Source organism: Gorilla gorilla, chromosome X (assembly GCF_029281585.2).
Source record: "Gorilla gorilla gorilla isolate KB3781 chromosome X, NHGRI_mGorGor1-v2.1_pri, whole genome shotgun sequence".
NCBI classification, from domain to species: Eukaryota; Metazoa; Chordata; class Mammalia; order Primates; family Hominidae; genus Gorilla; species Gorilla gorilla.
This window is the reverse complement of record NC_073247.2, coordinates 50,538,984-50,544,983: the sequence shown is the minus strand read 5'-3', so window position 1 is coordinate 50,544,983 and position 6,000 is coordinate 50,538,984. Positions and strand designations below refer to the sequence as shown.

Genomic DNA, 6,000 nt, shown 5'->3' with positions numbered 1-6,000 from the left:
GGCTCCTGTGTGGTTCGAAGGCCAAGTTAATGCCACTGTTTCCACAACATCACTTCCTCTGCAGCGTGAGAAAAGAGGAAGAACACTCGCTATGTGACTCTCCTCTTCCCCCAGGGAAAGCACAAAGCTGTTGGAAACAATAAAAGCAGCCCTGTGTAAAGGGGAGACTTTTGTCTGTGCAGTCAGGGGTTGCTGCGCCTGAGACTTCCTGCAGGGATATTCGGCAGCTTTGCAGATAAATAAATGCTCACATTCAGAATGACCAGCCTAGAACACTTTTATGAGCCTTTTCTCCTCCCCAGGCTGTACACAGATAATAAATCAAATTAGCATCCCAAACCTCTGGTTCAGCATCACTTGTCACCCGCCCCCTCAGCATGAGGGGTGAGTTTTGGCAAGGCTGTTCTCAACTACAACCCAGCAGTGTGGGATTGAGGCCTGTGACCTCCTTGGGAATCATCAGATGCTTCCAACCTGGGCTTGCCACAAGTTGAGGTCATGAGGTCTTGCTGGTCACTCCAGACCAGACTGTAAAAGAGGTGGCAGAGGCTGGGCACGGTGGCTCATGCCTGTAATCCCAGCGCACTGGGAGGCCGAGGCAGGTGGATCACCTGAGGTCAGGAGTTCAAGACCAGCCTGGCCAACATGGTGAAACACCGTTTCTACTAAAAATGCAAAAATTAGCCAGGTATGGTGGTGCGCACCTGTAATCCCAGCTACTTGGGAGGCTGAGGCAGGAGAATCACTTGAACCCGGGAGGCAGAGGTTGCAGTGAGCCAAGATGGCGCCATTGCACTCCAGCTTCAGTGACAAGAGCGAAACTCTGTCCCCCCACCCCCAAAAAAGAGGTGGCAGAAACCCCAGCCTTATAATCAAGATAGGGTCGTAACTTGGAGAATACATACATTTTCATTTCTCCATTAATAATCATAGGAACATGAGCGAAAATAGATAACTATGAGGGTAGGGAAAGAAAAAAGGAAGGAGTGAGGGAGGGAAGGATAGTAGTCAATAGATATTGGATGGATCAAATTGGAAAGGAGAAAGTTCACATTCAGGTAACATGAAGTGGAATTTGGCCTCATTTCAGGTTGCCCAACTAGTAACACAGGATAACTGGTAAGGTTTAGAAAATGAAGTAGGGACAGGGGAGATTTTCTAAACTTTACCCTACTTACTCCCACTATATGGTATGAACATCTATTCTACTGAGCTATCTAAATATAAGTGTTTTTAATGCATCCTTTCTTGGGCCACGAGAAGTAGTAGGACAGTACAGAGCACCAGTGGCAGCTCTTCAAATCACAGACGTGGTCCCACTGACTGGGATCGCGGAGCTGTCGGTTAAAGTAGATGACTGCCTACACTTCGAGATGCAACCTCACAGCTGGTGAGGGTTGAAGCCAGTTGCACAGGGTGGTCCGTGAATTCAAAAATAACCACAGAGATATAAGCCACGCTCGCCCAAGCCCCCACCAGCCGGTAGAAGGGAAGCCAACGAACCACGTTTGGCGGGTGTACCCTCCTCCCCTGCTGCTTATGTGTTCAGAATCACATCAACTGCAGTTCCAGGCTGCCTGACCCTGAGCAGAATCCTGCAGAACAGCAACAGGGTTGGGAAAAAATGGCCGAGACCAAGTAGAAGCTGCTTTGGCTATGTGCCCCAGCAAGTTCAAATGACTACCAGGGTGGCTGGCTAGGGGATAGGCGTAGGAGGTTAATATATTTTTGAATAAGAGTTTCCTGTTACCTGCGAACACTCAAAAAACAGCTAGAGGTTTTTATTCCTCCTAGGAAGAACAGTGGTTAGGGCTGTTTTCTCTCATCATTTGTCATCAATGATTCTGTCAATCATTTATTCTGACACCCATTCATTCCACAAATATTTATTGAGTGCCTACTATATGCCAGCCACAATGTTACACGCCAAATATACAGCTCTCAAGCAAACACTGGGTTTTGTAGACAGGTTTGTACTGTGGATACCAAGGTATGCACTGTAACATACTTACAGCATGTTTAGCCACCCTGAACTCAGAGACCTGGGTTCAAATCCTCACTAAGTCAATTACTTAGCTGAGTAACTGAGCTTTACCCAGTTTTACACGACTGACCTTTCCCTATGCCTCAGTTTCTCACTCTGTAAAGTTGGAAGGCTTGGGAAGAACTTAGCACAGACCACGGGAGTAGGAGCTACCATTATTATTTAGCACAGTCCTCCACCCCAGCTCTGCCTGGTGCCACAGTCCACCGCTTGGTGGTATTTCCGAAGCTGGCCAGGCCCTCTGCTGCTGACCCTGGAAATCGGGTCACACTAGACAAGGCTGCATGTGCGGGGAGAAGGCGGGGGGGCTCCTTTGCACGCGGCTGCTCGCGTTTCCCCAAGGCCTCCAAATAGTCTAAAAACTCACCTCGGAGGAGGAGAAAGAGCGTGAAGTGGCTCTTTCGATCTGAGACACCCCCTCCCGGAGAACTCGCCCCCTCCCCCCCAGCCCAGAGCGGAGTGAAATCTTAGAAGCCGTGGCTGCTGGGTTTGAACGGAATGCCGGAGTCAGTGGAAGACGGAGCTGGTCGGCCCGAAGGTCAGCGAGTTGTTTTGAGTTCTCCTACCCGGAAGGTAGGGGGTGGGGTGGGGTGTGGAGCAGGGAGTAGAGGACGCCAGGGCCCCCGAGAGACCCCGCGTCAGAGCAAAAATTGTTTGTGCTCCGGAACAGGCAGCTCAGCGGAAGCCGCGACGGGGGCGGGTCACGTGCGGCGGTGGCGGCGCAGCTGGCGGGGGAGCCCGGCTGGGACAAGGGCCGGGCCGGGCCGGGCGGGGGTGGCGCGGGGCGGCGGCTCTCGCAGCCGAAGGTGGAACCGGCTGACTCTGGGCGCTGGGAGCGAGCGGCTCCCCGAGCCCGGAGCGAGGGAGGCGCGCGAGTTATGGAGGGACCGGTGTGGGAGCCAGGGCGCGCGGAGCTCCGCGTGGTGCGGCACGGGCGGGACGAGGAATCGTTGGGGGGCGGGGGCAGGGACACGGAAGCGGGCTCCGGGGGCGACAGCGGAACCGACGCGGAGGCTACGCGGGCGTCTGAACCCCAAGAATGGAGGCGCCGCTCTTGTAGTCGCCGGCCTTGTTTTCTTCTTGCACGCAAATCCCGGAACGACCGGAACCGCCATCCCCGCCTGCGTCCCAGGGGCGCCCCATTACGCATGGCGGGGGGGCCCGCGGGGCTACTCCGGGAGGGGATCCGTGAGGCCGAGGCCGGGGAGGGCTGCGAGGTGGCTCGCGGGGGTGCGAGCCGGAGCGGGGCTGCACACCACACAAACAGCCTCCCTTTCCCCCGGAAGAGCGGGCGAGGGAAGACGCGGGCTAGCTCTGGGGGCTCCCCAGGACTGTGGGAGCCAGGCGAGGACCGCAAGGCGGAAGGGAGTGCTGCAGGCAAACCATCGGCCCCACCTGGAAGACATTGGTGGCCTCGTGGCCGGTGGTGAACGGTCTCACGCTTCCCCAAAGTGGCGTGCGCTACTCTAGCGTGGGAGGGAAAGGACACAAACTTGGCCATCTGCCAGAACCCTTGAAGATGCCTGACTTTGGTGTCCCTCTGCCCCCCGCAGTGGCCCGAAATGTACTCTCCCTCCCGTAGTCCACGAGGTTCAGGTCGGAAGCCTGGAAAAGTAGGGTAGCGTGGTCTGGCCTCGGACGGGAAACCCACCCACGTTCTTCTGAGGTGCCACGCGGGGAAGGCGCGGAACAGTCTTCTTGCAAAGTTTCCCGCCCCTCACCCCAGTCGAGTAAGGGCGGCTCTTCCGGAGGTGGGGGCGGGGAACGGTCTCGTAGCGGGGAGTGGTGCTAGTTCCTCTTCCCTGCGACCGCTCGGGCCGCCTGCGCGTTCGCGTCCCCAGACGCTGCACCCCAGTTTGCTGCAACGTCTGCTCGGAGTCGCGGTAGCGGGTGCTGCGCGGAGTCTAGGACGAAGCGAGACGCCATTTGCATCCCCCCTCCCTCCTGCAGGTTGGCGGGGGCGGCGGTCTCACCCGCCGCGGAAGCGTATTCCTGGCAGTGACATTGATTAGATGCTGTGTCGATACGTGCACAGAATCGGGGTGGGCCTTCACCTCTCGTGTGCGCACACACTTTCTATTGGAAAAGTTGCGATTTTTTTTCTCCCCCTCTCGCCGCACAGCTGCTGTCTCCCGGGCGGAATTAGGCGACCACGTTTGCTCAACCCGAAGGAGAGAGGATCGCGCGGGCGCTGGGCGGCCGCCGGGCCCGGGCCGCGAAAATCCAGCCCTGGCTTTGCGTCGAGCTGCAGAGTGCCGCGCTTACGCGCGCGGGGCCAGCCGGGGCCTGGTTTCCATCTGCCCCTTTTGCCTCCGTGTTAAGTTCGCCGGGGAAAACCCAACGATCCGTGCTGAGCCCCTCGGAGGAGAGCCCCCGCCCCACCCCCCACCCCCAGCCCGATCCCGACCGATGGAAAAAATGACAGTATAGGTCAGAACAGGCTGCCCGCGAGTATTAATATGGGCGGCCTCCGTTCCCGGTGCTTGGGGAGGATGGGCGCTTCGCCAGGAAACCGCCGAAGGAGGCGCCATGAGGGCCGCCTGCCCCTTCTCGGGCTAGAAAACGTGGATTCTCAGAGGGACCAGACAAATGTGGTCAGATAGCTGCAGGAACTTACCCCATCTAAATACAGGTTGCCCGTGTATATTCCAACCAAGATCATTTTTGTTTCAATCTAATACACGTTGAGTCAATTAGAAATACTGTGAGAACTGGTCAAACGGTAGATAGGAAACTTGCTCTTTGCCTAGCATTAAATGTATGCTCAGGAGGTGCGGGGCTGAGCACTATCGGCGCAGCCAGTCTGTGTCCTAAGAAGACAGGGTCCCCTTTGCGTTCCACCTTCCAGGACCTTAATAGAACGCGAAGAGAGGAATTATTTTAGTTGTAGTTTCTATTAGAGGGTTGCTTACTCCTTGCGAACTCCCGCCTGGGGTTGTCGGTAGTTAGTAGTAGATGGTTCTGCGTTTTGGCTTTTACAGTCCACGTTTTTCTCTTGGCTTTTTCTTTTCCTGCGTACACGCTGCTGGGTACGGGGAGGGGGCTGCCCAGACGTGTGCTGCCGCCGCCCTCGGGCTCTTTCTTGCGCACCACGCGGCCTCGGAGGAGGGGAAATGTGAACTCTCCGGGTGGCGCTCGAGAACTGGAATTCTGATTTAGGGCTGCGGGTTTGTTCCGGAGGCTGGCTGGGAGCGTCTTGTAGGGGCCGGAGGCTGTGAAGGGGAAGCCCCAGAGGTGACCCTGAGGCCTCAGGAGCAAACCTGGAGGCGCCCGTGTTCTTTGTCTTTCTCGGGGCTGGCAGCTTGGCACGCACAGTTCCGATAAGGATCTACTGAGAGCTAGAGCGCACTGCCAGCACGTTTCAGTGATTAGGCAAACGCCGGTAGCCACTTAAGGCAAAGGCCATTTGCGTTGTGTTTGAAAAGGAAAAGGCAGCCTCACCTAATGAATTATGGGTGACCCTGGAGAGGCCAAGCAGGGGAGGCCGAGGCCTCCCTAGGCTCTTATTTGCCGCAACTCCTCCCCTTTTTGCCAGAGTCCCCATTTCAAAGGTAATGGGAAGCCTTTTGAAATTAGAAGTCTGACCGATTCTGTCTACAGAAGTGGTATTTGCATCTGTGCATCAGTAAAATGTGGCCCGCCAGCGGCCCAGGGACAAGGCCTGCCATACGCCAGCCCTCCACCAGTGTTAGACCAAAGTACATCCCAGAGGACATGGCTTTTGGCCAACTCCTCCGAGAACTGATTTAAAGAGGTGGCCTTCAGCCATCAAAAAAGGTGTCCTGGAAGAGTAGGCTGGAGGTCCTGGAAACCAGCGCTCTTCCCCAGGGCTGCAGGGAGAGAGTGGGTAATGGTGCCTGAGCCCTGACGGAACTTGCTATTAATCCAGTCTAAATGAGCACCATTAAAGAGGACTCTCCCTCCTATCCACCACCACACACACACAAGCCTTTATG

The 6,000-nt window shown here is 56.2% G+C and overlaps 1 protein-coding gene across 3 annotated transcripts in view; it reads left to right on the top strand.

Annotated features, from left to right (window-relative positions):
- The first annotated feature begins 2,258 nt into the window (after positions 1-2,258).
- Positions 2,259-6,000, top strand: part of BCOR (BCL6 corepressor) — a 125,543-nt gene continuing 121,801 nt past the window's right edge. Inside the window, exon 1 of one of the 3 annotated variants that reach the window (XM_004064010.5) lies at positions 2,259-2,582. The gene's annotated coding sequence lies outside the window, so the exon portion shown is untranslated. The remainder of the gene's footprint in view (positions 2,583-6,000) is intronic. The other 2 variants (XM_004064012.5, XM_004064011.5) reach the window with 2 other exon arrangements.